The following is a 14,684-nucleotide window of genomic DNA, read 5'->3' on the forward strand; positions in this document are numbered from 1 at the left end:
ATGGTTAGAGCGCCTAACAGAGTCCATCTCGCAGACAAGTTTCGTTAAGCCGCAGATGAGTTTAGGAAGTCTTAAAACGGGTTTAATGATTTCAGACCGCTTGAAAGCATTCCGTGCAACTGACGCGAACGTGAGCCTTGAAGTCAGGAAGATGAGAATGAATTCCTTTTTGACGTATGCTTGGGCTGTCGCGTAAGCCTCCTGTGTTAAACTAGAGTTTAGCGGCGTGAATGTATTCATCCTTGGATTTTGAAAAATAGGCCATGCTTCGCTAACTTCCTGCCTACAGCTCTTTGAATTTGTGCTGATACCCGCAACTCTCAGCATTCAATAAAAGTACTGAAGAGTTCCATCTCGAACGTTTTTAAAGTTACGTGCATCGCACGAGTATTCAAATGAAAGCATGATAGAATGAAAGCATGATAAAAGTAATGATAGAATGTGTAAGCGCGTCGAAAGCACCAGACAAAAACGCAATGTTCTGTGTCTAACGCAACCAACCCATCAGCATACTTTCAAAAAAAGTAAGGCTAGCGCTTAGGGAACAGGCTCGAGGCAGCTAATCCTATTCCTAGGCATTTAAGGTAAGGCACCGATTCCTGTTTCCTTGTTCAAAAAAATAGAGGCAGCTACGCCCTAGTGCTGCGAAGACGGCGTATACAGCGAAGCCGGCGGCCTTTCCCACCTCATTTTCCTCCTCCTCGCCCAACATAACTCCTCCTAGGCCTCCCTTCCCTTTCCCACCTCGCTGCTATACTCTATTATACATGGCTATGCTATGCTGTCTTTCCCTCGCTTCCTCTTTCTTTCGATCTCTTTCTTTCTTTTATCTCTCTTTCTCTTAATCCTTTTATCGTTCCCTCGCCCGTAGCAACCCAATCATATGGTTCCCATAAACACTTGTTCTGCTGGCGTGCCTGGATAGCCGATTGATTACAACGCTCGTCTATGCAGCGTGGGTAACCGGGTTTGAATCCAACCTCACCGAGGAATTTTACTTTGTTTTATCTAATTGGTTTCCTCTTTACTTGTCTGCTCATCTCCTCCTGTTTTCCTTCATCCGGCACGTTGGTAGGCGACGGATGGTGACGTCATCGCTCTGCGAGCTTTTTCTGCAAACGCATAAAGAACCAACGTGCGACCTGAACAGCTTTGCTGTTAAAACACACAGCTCTAAAGAGTCTGGCGCTGGCTCTGTTGGTACAAAGCTTGGAAAATCGACCAACCAACCAGCCTTGGAGGACGTGTACACAAGAGGAGAAAATTTGACTAACACATACTCCCAGCGTGTGTGTTCGTCAAATTTTCTCCTGTTGTGTGCGCGTTCTTCAAAGCTGGGTACGTCAAATTTCAAAGCACAGCTCTATTTTCGAGGCCTCATCGTAAATCAGCACCTCGTAGATAAGTGAAGTTACGTGACGAACATGCGTAGAGTTGCACTCAGTGGTATTTATGCATAACGCTCCTTAAATAGATGCATCGTATGAGGAGTCGTGTTCATTATATTCGTGCAAAAGGCATGTGATCGATCCCCTGATATCTATACCCAGAAGATCACTTGGACAGTCCGGCGTGTGCGTCTGGGAAGACCATGATGATGATGATGGTAATAATAATAATAACAATAATAATAATAATAATAATAATAATAATTTATTGTACACATACATCTCCCACCGTGCAGTGCCTGCCTGCTTTGCTTCCGGGGCTTTCGTCGGGACGAGAGAAAAGAGAAATCAATTACAGCGTGCGACAAATCTTTGTAACTCCACTCGTACGGGACGAATTCTAAAATTTTTTGGTTGTCGATCGTTCGGGAATAAGCTTCTCTAGTGAAGCCATTTCATGGCTACCTCAAAATGTGTTGCTGGGCCCCTTTAAGCTCTGTGCACTTAGCGCTGGAGGCGTCCGGGGAAAATTTCCTAGGAGATAAACTAAAGCTTTCGGTGATGCGCAGGAAACCGAGTCGTACACCTGCGTATGAGGAAAACAATTTTGGTAAAAAAATTACCATAATGCACTCATTATGCTGGTACGTTACTGTGGGTGGCCTGGTGTATTGAACTTCACCAAGGCGAACGGTTCATCAGTGACAAGAATCTCCAGGTAAAGTACAGCTTTCGGACATTCCTGACCTCGCAACAAGGAGGAAAGAAGTGGAAATTTAAAGGCTCGTTTTTCTTTGTTATACACAATATAATGATCACTAACAGAGAATATAATGCCAAGGACGTCTTTCCTTGCCATTATTGTCTGTTAGTGCTCATTATCTCGCAACAAGGACTAATTTTTGTGATAGGTTTTACAGACCCTAATTTCTGCTTGTAAACAAAGGCGCAGTGATCGCATTCTTTAACTGAAATCAACTTGACTTGACGAATGAAGTGACCACCAAATTGGTTTTATGATCCTGCTGACAGTTATTTCGCACATGATAGAACTGGCGTCACAAGGAACCACAATATCTTTTGAAGGCTTAGCACCTTTATAGCGTACAAGAGCAAACAGAAGGGAAAATGTCCGGAGTTGATTCTGCGAACACACATTACGACAGCAGGAAAGATAGTGTCTAGGGCTGCGAGTCTTGAATATCTATCTACTTGTTTTCTTCAGCCGCATTGCATGACGCGCGTTACTGACACTCTAACAGTGATGCCTAGCAGAAATGCACACGGTACAGTGGGCTGCAGTGCAATTCAACAGGTAATAGAAATTGTGCATTCCCACATGTGCCACCAATTGATATTTGTATTGCCGTATGTATAACGTTAAGCGCCGTACTGAATTGACGAGGACGGGACACGGAGTGGCACACACACACACAAGCGCTAACTCTCAACAATGATTTATTGTGAGCCGGATCACTGCGTAAATACATGAAAATTGCGGACACCAGGCATGCGCAAATGTGGAGAATCTAGGAATGACAATTCTTTTCTGGACAATGATAATGAAGGTGCGCTGGCACAAGCTTGGCCTAATTCGTGTATGGTAGCTGATTCAACTATCAACCGCTTGGTTTCATCTATCTGCATGCGTACGACATAGCACTCATGAAAAACAGGCGAACACCCACGCGTGCTGCTATGCGTGGATAACACGCCACCCTTCTTTACATTGTTTTTGTGTTCTCTAAGTCTGTCGTTAAGGCAGCGCCCCGTCTGCCCCACGTAGAATTCAACGCAAGAAAGGGGGAGCTTGTACACGACCCCTTCTTTGCATTGCACGTGGCGAGTTCTGTGAGTTTTGACGCAGCCGCGCGCTTTGTGAGCAGTTGGGTTGCTGAGCCTGCACAACGTTTCCATCATGTTTGGAGCCGTAAAAGCGACGCCAATGTTTGCTCGAGCGCCCACTTTTTCTAAATAGTGGGAAATCTTGTGAAGGTATGTCTAGACAGCGAACCCCTTGTGGGAAATCCCAACAGCAGCGGCCTTCTGCTGGCGACCTGAAGGCTTTTTGAGCAGGGATTCGGCGAGGGATACCGGAAGGTGGTCAGGGCATCCTGCTTGTACAAGGCGAGGCTTCTGGCAATGAAGGCTGGTCGCCGTTAAATGGCGGCATGATTTGCTTACAGCACTATCACTCCTGTTCACTAATTTCGAGTGGGATGAAGAAAATGGCAGGAAAGTTTTGTTTCCCCTTGGATCATACAACCAGCACGTGTGTGTGTGTCGTGGAAATAAAATCGAACATCTAAACACTTTAGGGAACCGTTCTCTCCCGCGACCTCGTGAGTAAGCTGGAATGGCTGTAGGCAGTCACGGACAAGTGTGAGTAGGTTCGAAACGTCCGTTTCAAAGGAACCGCTGTCACAATTCATTGAAAACAGGTAGTCGTCAACGTACTTAAAACATTTAAAAACACTAGCCTCAGTGAGATGCGTCAGGAGGGTTCTGTTGAGGCTACCTAAAAAGACGTCGCTTAGAATGGTCGCGATACAGGACTACTGATGCCTTGCTTATGGATAAAAGGCTTACCGTCCCAAAGGATGTAAGTAGAATCCAAGTACGTAGCTAAAAGGTCTAAGAGGATCCTAGACGAAATCCCAGAAGCGTCCTTAAAATCTATCCAGCCGAACTGAACTAGAGCACCCTTGATACATTCGAGCAAGGCATTGCGGGGCAACGAGTATTAGAGCTCCTTGATACCGATAGATATGGCTCACAGACCTTCGTTCTTCGACCGGGGGGCGATAACGTCCAAGACTTCTTGCGAGTTTTTATGAGGATTGGGTCATTTACTTCCAATAAGTTCAGCTTTTCTTGAAGGAACGTTGCTAAGGCCTTCTGCCACGTGTCTATCTCGGAGATATTACTCGTAGGGGTGTCTCTGGCTTATGTGTGTTTGCGTTAAAAAATATCTCGAGGTGGTCCTTCTTGCATTTACCGAACTTTCTCAACACGCTCTCTAATCTAAGTTTTCACACAAGTCTTTTGACCTTTTCTTGACAGCGGAAATGCGTACGCCCGCGCGGCAAACAAGTACGTCTGATATGGCTTTATTAGCCTTGGAAAGGTACACGTCGTAGGACATTAACGCGAACAATCCCTCCTTATCCGCGGTTAAAATGCATAACGAATTGTCCTTAAGAAAGGAAATGACGTGTTGGACAGGAATTTTTGAAGATGCCTGCTTACATCGGGTTAACACGTCGACTCCTTTCGAGATGCATCGCGGTTCCTCTGATTCAGTTGCCAGGCGGGCAACCCGACGCACATGCGACAACAGTTCAGCAGCGGAGAGCTTCGGTTCCATGGCGAACTTTGGTCCCAAAGAGAGAACGTGCCGGACGGTGAAAGGAATGACGAAAAGCTCCTGCAAGTGGATGGCACCAGTGGCTCTCGGAGACTTGAGGGGAACTTGTGCATGCAGGACACACAACAGGCGGATCCAAGTAGCCTCGGTGATTTCACCAGCAATGCGGAGAGACTTTCGAGGTCGCTGCTTCGCCGCTTTTTCGTCCAAGTTGTCGAAGAATATCGAAGCAAGCAGTTGTCGAGCAGAAATGTATACATGATGAGGACGTACGTTTTGTCGCTAGGCATCGGTTTACGATTTCTCTTATCGGCAAAGGAAACAGGCTTTATGACTGGTACTGTACAACCGGGCAATGAATGTTGACGTTGCTTCATAGTATCTGCTTTGCTACATAACAACGAAGGCTTTCGGTTTAGTCGCAATACAATATGGCGAAATATTTTGCTATTTCGAAAATTTTGACAGATCTTATTCATTGTTGTAATCAGCTTTATACGAAGCATTCAGCGAGTGTCTGCTTATGCTGCAGAATTTTGGCTTTCAGCCAAGCGTTACGAAGTGGATCGACGTGCGTAGATGGAATATTCGTCCGCATTTTGTAGGCTTACCAGGCACGAGGACTATACTGACGCTTAAAGGATACCTTATGGTTCGACGTAACATCTCCACTGTGGTTGCAATGCAGATGTCGGCTTTGTCGAAATGAAATGCAGGATATGGTGCGATGATCTCCATATTCTGTGTAGCTCTGGTTGGCCTACTCCTGTGAGGTCAACCAACGCGTGAATGTAGCTTACTGAGACATAGGTGTAAAATGTAACGTTTATTACAGTGTTATAAAAAGAATATCCAACATTGGAACCACAAGTGACGCAGCGCCGACATTATACCTGCATCGCATCTTTTCCCAAACCCGTTTCAAAACATCGCTGTGCGGCAGAATGCTTGCTTGCCACGCAGAAAGGCAGGGTTCTGTTCTAGGTCGATTCCTGATCTATTTTTGTTCTATGCGTCCATAGAGAATTTTAACTCATCGACAACGCCATCGAAAGTGGAGTTTCATGACACGGGATCCGTAGCAGACCAGCGTTAAAATTTGGAATTGCTGTTCTCGCCGTTGCTGGCTTGATATGGACAGGGAATCACTGGTGGTGCATACCCGTAAAGCGCAATTCCTTGTATGCAAGTATGTGCCACACGTGATATGTGGAAAGGGTTTCGTAACGTACGCGAATGGCTTCTCATACTATTCATGCCATAACGCGTCTGTTGTGTTCACTCATACCCTCCTATGCTATTTTTTTTTCATACCAAGATAGATAGATAGATAGATAGATAGATAGATAGATAGATAGATAGATAGATAGATAGATAGATAGATAGATAGATAGATAGATAGATAGATAGATAGATAGATAGATAGATAGATAGATAGATAGATAGATAGATAGATAGATAGATAGATAGATAGATAGATAGATAGATAGATAGATAGATAGATAGATAGATAGATAGATAGATAGATAGATAGACGGACGGACGGACGGATGGATGGATGGATGGATGGATGGATGGATGGATGGATCCTGACCCGCCACCCTCCGAAAGATTTCTGCATCTAACAGGGTTTCGCACGGCCTACGTGATCGGCCCACTTTTGATCAATCTACGATGTCAGGTGATGACGTCATCATGTCACGTTACGTTACATGACGAAACAATGACGTCATAGTGACGTCACATATTTTGATCTGTGACGCCATGTAACGTCATGTGGCGACGTCATCACGTGATTTTTTTTGCCTCGCTGGCACTGCCCACGACGCCGCGGGATGCTCTCGCCGGTGGTCAGTTTTCGCATTTGATGAAGCATCTAAGACCTTCGCCTTAGTAATGAATATTTTATGCAGATGCTACACCTGATGATAACGATAGTATCCACTGTGCATTAGAGAAGGACATGAAAGTCAGTAAGCCAGCCGATAAGTTCTTTCTTAGCAGTGTAAATACGCTCTTACTGTTAGAAGGCTCAATTGTGTGAATTTCCACTCTCTGAGTTCACGACATCTGTAGCTTTTGGTGCATATATACAAATCTACCAGTCGTTCGCAGCAGGAAGATATTCACTTTTAGATATTGAGGTGATGAATATTTCACCCAGCAAAGCATAAATAGGTCACTGTAATTCAGTAGATTGGTTCATGAATATGGGTAATATTCGGTAGTGAGGGCAAGCTTCATGTTTCTTTGTTTGAAGTAGATCTGTGGTTACATTTGAGCACAGCCATTGCGGTTATCTTTTATTTTGGCGCTTGATACATTCAACGCCCGCACGTGTATGTTATCTGCTGGTTCGCATTATCACCATGAATACTAGCAGTTGATGACCTCTGATTACAGCTTAATTCCACTGAGAAGTATTTATGCACGGAATGCATTTTCGCGCGCTGCGGTAGTAAAAAGCAACCAGAAAAGAACATTTGCATGTGTTCAATGCTATGCACCCCAAATCCAGTAAGATATGACAGCTGATAATTCTATGTTCTAACATGTCAGATCAATCGAAGCATCTATCTTCCCCATAAAATTCTGCCTTGCGTGCACCTGTCAGTGTTACGCGACGTGTTCAAGCGGAGTAAAACTTCCATTTGGCCTCTTCGTAATGATGGCACACGAAGAACCGGTAATCATTACCATGTCTTATTTCTAAGAATGGCCAATAAAATGTGCGACTATTTCGCTCGCTTCCCTGGTGGTATTTACGAATTGGCTAAGCAGTTCTGACAGCGATGGCCAAGGGTGGTATTCTCAAGGGAATAGCAAATGCTTTTCTTGCTGAATTGAATGGTTTCCCTGTGGTGATGAAACTCTTGACATAGCACGAGACGAAATAAAACTCGCAATAGCGGCTCGTAAAAGTGCTGCAACCTGAACGTCGAACTTTATTATTCCCAGCGACCGCAAACGCGTCAAACGACGTTCTCCGATTTGCTGTCCTTGCAAACACACTGCGTGGGTTAGAGAACGACACCAGTGAAATGTTTCTTTTTTTTCATGTCAGACATTTTATTGCCATCCTTTCCTGCTCTCTTCTCCTCTGCCTCGACAAGTCACAATCATTCTACGCTGTCGTCATTCTAGGACTGCAACATTCTGCCCCTTTGAGAAGCAGGAGCGACGTCTGGCGCGAACTGCGAGCCGTAAAACTGCCTCATAGTGCTATCCCGGACAGTGGTAGACGATTTGCGTCGAGGATAACGACCGGCGTCGGTCCGGCTGAAGCCCCTGATAGTTGAGTGAGCAAATTCTCAGTCTCGAAGGGCTCTGCGTGTATCTGCAGTTTCTACTTGTCACGAGGTCACAAATTCACAGTGGCCGTCAGATATTCGAACTTGGCCTTAGCTGCTCGGCGCTGTTCTACGTCCTAGTCTCTATAATCACCGGGTTAGGTGTCAGCTGCAAGCTGCTCTTGGGCTCCAGAAAGAAGCACTTTTTTAAGGCGATAGCGTAGATAGCTCGTTTCACTTAAAAGTCAGTGTCGGCGTCCTTGGTGGTGAGCGAAAAATTTTCGTTATCTCTCAGCGAAAATTCTAGATAGATGCAACTAAAGAAAATAAAATCATCGGCTCAAGTGGGAATCAAACCCAGGACTTCTTAAGATGACCGATTAAGAAAGCTATGCCTAGTGCCATTCGAGACAGCGTCCACTGGAGAGAGGCCGAACCGGCGTTGAAATGTCTAGTTGGCTATTGGCCTCGAGGCCCACCACTGGAAACGCCGGCGCCACCGTCGGCGTGACGTACTTGGCAGGATCACGTGGTCTCCGCGGCCGCGTCGGCTGCTTGTGGCGCACTGCCGCGTGCTTTGAAAACGAGTTTCAAGTTCCACATGCACTGCGGTCTGTTCAAATTCGGAAGTTTTTTTCTCATTTTCTACTCAATTGAAACCATTTTAATAGAGTGGCTGCCTCCGAAGGCGACGAACATGGTGCTCTACCGCTCGGTGCCGCAGCGCCGCGCTTACGCAAAGGAGCCCAGTGGCAGCCTGCACTGGTAACCGCGGGACAAGAAACAGCGTGAAGCACGGGTTGTAAAGCTAAGAACCGGCAAGTAGCCATCCGCTACGAGTCTTGTGTGCAACAAGCACTTCCGCGACGAAGACTTTTGTTACTGCGTCGGGCCTGCGATGTTCGGTGAGTAGCAAACAGCGCGCACTGAGACGATGGCTCGCGCGCGCTTCCCGCCGGCAAATGATGCTTATCTGCCACAGGATGGTAAAAGCGCTACATTTTACCACGTGCGATGCCATCTCAGAACCCTCCAATGCGACCTCTTGATCGTCGGCCCCGTGCTCAGCGTCCACAAAATCGGCTGCAGATGCACAAGTCATTGTTTAAATACGTTGAATTAAAAAACGCACAGCGTCCCTTATGCATTCGTTAAATATGACTAGAAGGCGAAAGCCATCATCTTCTTGTCAGTCGATGTACTGATTCTCCCGCGTTACTGTATTTTCTTTCTTTTCCTAGGCGTCGCATGCTACTACATGCTCGGTCGCGTAGACTGGTTCTCCTTCCACCTGCAATCTCGAAGTGGTGAAGCTTTGGTCTATGAATTTGTTGATGACAGAGAGCGGCAATTTCACTGGAATGCAAACGGAACGATAATAAGGAGGATTAAAAAATGGCGTCGCATTTGCTCACGTTTTGTGTGAGCACCAAACGAAACGAATGCGCTGAATAAAGAAACAGAAGCAGCGGCATTTGCCCGCTGAGAAGACCGATCAATACGCAGTGCGAGACAACTTGTCAAATGACATTGAAACGTACCCGAATTTAGACCGAAAAAGAAAAAAAAAGGAACACTGAATCGTCGGGACGGCAGATCACAAAGTTGTCATGCGCACCGAAGCCGCAGTTGTAAGGAAATTGTTTTTGAACTGCTCTGATAGCGTCCGCGCAACAGTAGTTGTTTGTTTACTCACAAATTCTCATGTTTTGCGGCCTAAAGTTCACAGCGCGGTGTCAAAACGCGCTCGTAGGAAAAGCGAAACCAGCAGTACGAACATACATGCAGACGCTCATACATGTAGAGGCACCGTCAGTCGTCGCGAACCCGTGCGATCGCTGGCTTGAGGCTTCTTTCTGTTATGCTCCGTTTGGTTATACAAGCAGTCTACTCTAACGAGATATTTCACATAGTTTGCACTCAGTGAGTGACTACATTTCACGTAAGAAGCCGGTTCAGGGGTCTCCAACGCGGTGACAGCGTGAAGCGGGTGCTCGGTTTTCTGTAAAGAGACAGCGACTGTAGACTATCTTGTGCTTTCAGTTCGTCGAAAATGATTATCTTGACAGTAAAGAACACAGTTCATTTCGAAAGTACTTACAGAAATGCCCTGGAGGGCTCCCGCGAGGTGTTTTTGTAGAGCGCCGACAGCAAAACCTATGGGGAGCGCGCCGGCGGCATCCTGCCTAGCGCGCAATCGAGGTGCGTCCGATAGAGGGCGACTCCGTAACTCATCGAGGCCAATATTGCGTTATCATTTGCATAGACACTTTCGGCGCATTCATGCCTTCGCGTTTGCCGTCGCGTTTGCCTTCGCTGCCCCGCACGTCGTATGTCCTATGTGCGAGTGAAAGCGTGGGAGCGCAATCATTGATCACGGCTCAGAAGGAGGGCATCTAGCGGCCGTCTTTCTTTGCGTGAAATTCCTATGTGGGGAGGGGGGGTTGGAAGAGGTAGGAGTTTATGGCTCCAACCGTAGCTCCGCACTTCGCCCAGCCGGGCGCCATCGCGTGCGCTTTGCATGTACAGGAATCAGCAGAGAGCTTATACCTTTGTACGTTGCTGTTCTCATTTCGGTTGTGCTAGGTTTGCGATTATTTTATTGCGATGAAAATTATATGGACACTCTCGGAGGATTTTTGCCATCGCCGTCGCTGTCATGTCCGGATATGGATATGTATGTAGATATATATAAAGGCACAAAGAAAAATACAGCAGAAGAAAAAATTCCGAAGCACCCGACCAGGGATTCGAATCAGCGACCCCTCACTCCCCAGCACACTGTGTTAGACAGCCCAACCACGCGCCATGCATGCGCCGGCGAAATAGCGGCAAGCTATTTACATACACCATTTGCCGCTAGTGGTACGCAGATCTCGGAGGAGCCTGAGTGTGTTTTCTAAAACTGCCCTTGAGGCGCGCACGACAACGTGTCCACTTTCTGTACCCACTCGTGATGTGGAACGCAAAAAAAAGACCAGGCACCTCGCGCGTCAGACGCCCCCGCGTGGCAGGAGACGCAGAGGGGTTACTTCACGCACCGCAGTTTAAAAGTAAAAGAAATATCTAAAGGCGTCTGATTCTTCATTGTGGACACTTGCAGCGCGTTGCTCAAACACAAAGACATAACAACTGTGCCAGTTATTAGCTCACGCTTATCCTGTGTAACCTGTGCATTCTTCTCGGGCGTCCTTCCTTGTGCTTCAGCGGCGCGCTGCAAGTATCCACCTGCTTGTCGTTCTTCGTGTCATGTTACAATTTCTTGGTACCGCATTCATTGCTTCGCCCTTGCGGCGAAACTGTGGCTTTTTATAGAACGCACGAAGATGCCTTTTATTATTATTTCTTTCTTATTATTTAGTTATTATTCTCTGTAACGACAATAGCGGCTGAGTACCTCTGCGGTTGCATGCAATGAACTGTTTACTTCCCTGCTTTACCCCTGGAAAGCTGTGGACCAGTGGCAGGGCGTTGTGCAAAGCACGTAATCGCTTTATTTTCTGTTTTGCATCTGTGATGGAGCTTGCTTTCTTTCGGAACCGACAAACGAAAGGGAGAGGGGGGGGGGCTGCGGTGAGACTTGGGCTTCCCGAATCCCTGCGCACTCCTATGACGGCAAGCACATTTAAAATCGTGGTGTTGCTGACCCTCTTGGAAACTTTGTGAAATGGAAACCACATTTCGCGACTTAGCTGGCTTTATAGACTTAGCTACCACGCTTAGCTACCACGCTTTTTTTTTGGGGGGGGGGCGGGGGGGGGCTTCCTGTAGCATAGATAACGAAAACAATTGGATGCACTTTAAATACACAATCACGTAGCCTATTTTTAACCCCGCAGACGTGTCGTGAGATGAAAAATTGGACTTCTTGATGACTGAAAATAATCGGTAACTTATACGAATGCGTAGCAACAGAGATGTAAATGTCGTGCTTCAAGTTCATTTCTATTGCCAAGCATTGAAGCAAGAGTTCGTGCTACCTGCCTTCATCATTGCCCTATACTGAAAATCAGCTGTTAAATGCATTAAGCAAAATCTAACTTTCAGGTCAAGTGGCTCAAGTGGCACATCGTTCAAGTGGCTGAAGTCATTAAAAAATGACTGAGACTGGTAAGCCAATTCCTAACACTGCTAAAATGTCTTATTTCCATATATTCTGAAATCACGCACGAGGATTATCGTTTATGTGTGTGCGTGTGTTTTGCAAATGATAAAGTCACACGTCATTGCAGCAAGTTGTGCGTGCAGGAAACGGATGCTCTGAATACTTCATCTCCTCGTTTGCCGACCGACTGTTGAAAGTGGGACGCCTTATTACCGCCGTTTACTCCTGCGCCCCAAGCAAAGTGATCGACTGAAAGTTGGTAACTCAGTGCAGCGCAGTTAACACAGAAAAAGAACCCTACATCGCTCATTAGTGGAAGTTCCCTACGGGTGTGCCTCATTAGAAATATAAGGCGTGAAAGCTGAATGCGGGAGTGTTGTTTCAGTCACCCCTAAGGACACTCGAGCTTTGGAGTGTTCGGTATTCGATTCGCTTCCACTCGCAATTTTCGCTAAAAAAATTGATAGCCATTGTGAGGTATCCTATCTAGACACGATGGTAAGTTTCCTACGAACGGTGCGGATAGCTGTAGATAATTGCCACTAACTTAACACGCGTTATGCCATACGCGCAAACATTTATATGCATGAAATTCATCGGGTGGCTGAACGCACCGGGTTGTGCAAGCACATGAAGCATAATCTACGAAGAAACGTTTGGAGATGCCGACCACTACTGGTTTCACAACACATCGATACATGATATGGCAAGTCCCAGTATAGATCTTCGCAGCTTTTCTAATCAGTTACATCATTTTAGCCACTTTTCATAAAATTATCTCTGGACTTTAGCCGTTCAAGAGCTCGAATTAACTGTGTCACGGAGCAACCGGCAAAGCTGCCGAAACTAAAAAAGCTCGCACTCCATTGCTACAAGATAAAGTTTAATCCTACTGTAGAAGATTCGCGAGAGACAAGTTCATTCTTTAAAAAAACGCCAGGCCTGCGCAGAAAGCGCAGCACAGTCACAGCGAAAGCTCGCAGAGCGGCATTTCTATAACCCGTTATAAACTCTCTTGTGGCTACTAACACAATACACTAGGAACGTATCCACTACGCCACAAATCATAATTTTTGGGAAGTTGGGAAGCCCCCACCACGACATTACTCGTCATTCTGCCGAGAAGCGAGGTACCATCTTTTTGGCATCATGAGCAGTTTCTTGATGGGATGGCTGATGACGATGAAGAATTACGACTGAGCTCTTGTAATGGGTTGGAAGCTTTAAAAGACCCACTAGTTACCTAATTCGCGCAGTGTCACTCTCCTAGCACGCTTTATAACTTATGCTAACGCGAGAAAGAGATAGAGATAGGGAATTACCTTTATTGAGACCCTGAGGAAGTGAATCATGGGAGCCTTCTGGGCTGCCTTGCCAACGAATAGAAGTGCACTTGCGAGGAACCCACTTCGCTATAAATCATCATAACTTCTGTGAAGTAGAGAAGCAGCCACTATGCAATTTTTCGTCATTCTGCGGAAAACCGTATTACCTGCTAAACACCTGTAAGGCATTATATGCACTTTGTTGATGCTCTGGCTGATGACGATGAAGAATTATGGCAGAGCCATTTGTAATGGGTTGGAAGCATTCAACAACCTACTCGTTGCGCATTTCGCATTGTGTGACGCCTAGTTACAGTGTATCGTGTAATGTAATGTTAATGTGGTTCCTTCCCGATATGAAGCCGGTGTAGGGTGTTTTCGCAAAGCATTTAAGCACCGGCATGGCTCTGAGGTAGGACACGGGGCTCCCACGCAGAGGGCCCAGGTTCGAACCTCGTTCCATCCTGGAAATTTTTTTCTTATTTCGCTTTTTGCTTATTTCGAGCGATAGTGGTTACGGACACCGGCGGCAGTGGCGGTCAACTACGGCGCCAAAAACGGCCCTTGTTGCGATCTCATAACAGCTTTCGCTGTAAAAGTGTAACCAACACAAACTAGGCGCCCTCTTTGTAGACGCTGCCAGATATGACAGTGGAATAAGTTTCCTATCTCTATTGTTGACGTGAGGGGCAATCAGGTTAATGCAGCTTCTGTTTATACTAAGTTTATTCATGTGGTGGCGGAAGCGGCGATTGATGTGGCTTTTCACATTACAAAGGCTCCTCGTGTCGTTTTCTCGAACTCACGCACGTGAGTTAGATCCTTCTGGGGCACCCATGTGTCTGAACAGGTGAACAGTACTGTGAAGAAAGCGCTTCAAAGAACTCGGAAAAGCAGCGAAGGAGAGTACCACACTTCGGGGTTCCCAGCCCATCTAGGCGGCTCAGTTAACCCGCTGGAATGTAATCCCGACGATCAGGCCCACCCTATAGCACGCGGTTTCATGTACCGCACTGTCGCGGATAGCCAGGTTCCGAACGAGTCCAACATCTACAAAGATCCATCATGTATTTTGCGCGAAATTGTTAACCAGTACCGACAGGCAGGAGGATACTTCCATAACCCACACCAAATTGAACAAATCTAAGGCTAAAACACTCCTTTTGCAAACACGATTGTATCCCACTCCTCGGTCCCTTAAAAGGATTG

This window comes from Rhipicephalus sanguineus, chromosome 6, assembly GCF_013339695.2.
Source record: "Rhipicephalus sanguineus isolate Rsan-2018 chromosome 6, BIME_Rsan_1.4, whole genome shotgun sequence".
Lineage (NCBI taxonomy): Eukaryota > Metazoa > Arthropoda > Arachnida > Ixodida > Ixodidae > Rhipicephalus > Rhipicephalus sanguineus.